The sequence below is a fragment of the Chrysochloris asiatica genome, unplaced genomic scaffold, assembly GCF_000296735.1.
Source record: "Chrysochloris asiatica unplaced genomic scaffold, ChrAsi1.0 scaffold00036, whole genome shotgun sequence".
NCBI lineage: Eukaryota > Metazoa > Chordata > Mammalia > Afrosoricida > Chrysochloridae > Chrysochloris > Chrysochloris asiatica.
In genome coordinates this window covers 22,055,648-22,057,295 of record NW_006408554.1, presented here as the reverse complement: position 1 = coordinate 22,057,295, position 1,648 = coordinate 22,055,648, and the positions used below count along the sequence as shown (strand labels likewise).

Below are 1,648 nucleotides of genomic sequence, written 5' to 3'. Positions count from 1 at the left end.
GAGATGGTCTATAAATTCAGGTGAGATATACTCAAGGTCATATTTTGGCTCTTGTGGACTTGTTTTAATTTTTTTCTTAAGCTTCAGTCTGAATTTGCATATTAGAAATTAACATGGCCTTGTTTTGGCTGATGAGCTTCAGCTTCTCTATAGTCTCTTCTCATATTGTAGTTAAGTCCATTCTTGTGTATTCCATGTGGCGAGGCCCACATACATTGTCATTTGTGCTGTTGAAAAAAAGGTGTTTGCAATGAATAAGTCTTTGGTCTTGTAAAATTCTATCATGTGCATATGAAAATTTGGGTGGAGAGGGTCACAGGAATGGCGGTTGTCAAGCTCCCCATATACACTGCACCACTTCTGCAATCTAAATATGTTGAAGAGCAGCCCGGTCATTTACAGTTGGGCTTTGTTTCCATCCGCAGTACAACTGGTCGATATATTGGCTGGTGCAAGGATGTATATGTCTTTGTGATAAATGGGATAGTGGATACAGTACAATTTGGAAAAGACGCATATGTTTATGTGAAGAATCTGCCCGAAGATTTCCTTCCAAAAATTGGAGTGATTACTGTTTTAGGAGTGGCTGGCTTGATTTTGACAAAAATAGGTTCTAGATTTAAGAAAATTGTTAATCTGTTGGGACTAGCCACTTTAGGAGCAATTGTTTGCTACCCAGTTCAGTCAGTTATAATTGCAAAGGTAACTGGAAAAAAAAAGACATATGATACAAGCCAGCAAATTTACGAAGCAGTTAAACCATCTTTAACCAATAACAACAAAAAAGACTCATACCCTGAACCTAACAAAAAAAAATAAGGTAGGAATTCATGCTGAAATAGAAATACATAAAAAGATAACTCAAGTACTGAAACATTCAGTGCCTTTGTCAACAGAACTCTGCTCTCAAACAAAGACCAAATCAGAACCCATCTCAGGCATTACACAGTTTATGCCTGACCCCAAACTCATGCATCATGGGCAGTCCCGTCCAGAAGATGTAGATATATATGCATATATAAGCTGAAATAGACTTCATAGAGAACTTCAAGTTGTAAAATTGCAAATAATGATGAAAAATCATGTAATGTGTAACTTGTAACACATACAGTATAAATTTTAAATAATTTCCCCTTACATCTTGTAATGTACAGTTTGACAAATCACATATGTGATTAATACACAAATTGAATGCAATCCAAACAGTATTGAATGGTTGATGAGGAGATGCTGGTTTTAGGGTACATTTGATGACTTTTAAGGATGATTATAAAACACTAAAATGGAATAAAGACATGGACAATGATGAGACTAAAATATGAAAATATGTACACATGTATACAAATATATCTGCTCTAATCTTTTCTAAGTTAATATTAGCTAAATTAGAATGGTAGAATGGTGTATTGTAGGATGCCCTCCCCCTCCCCTTTTTTTTTTTTTTTTTCTTTTCCCTAAACTGGAATAAAATGTGCATATTTTGGGCCCTTAAAAAAATTATATCATGTAATCTTGAGCATTGTTTCTATTACCAAGGTCATATTTTCAAACCACTTATCTTTCCTCTTTGTTTCCAATCTTAGCATTCTAATCACCAATAACTATCAATGCATCTTGATTGCATGTTTGATTAATTTCAGATGAAAGA

At 34.5% G+C, this 1,648-nt stretch overlaps 1 pseudogene; it reads left to right on the top strand.

Annotated features, from left to right (window-relative positions):
• Positions 1 to 321: 321 nt before the first annotated feature.
• LOC102812377 lies at positions 322 to 1,027 on the top strand (annotated as a pseudogene).
• Positions 1,028 to 1,648: the final 621 nt, after the last annotated feature.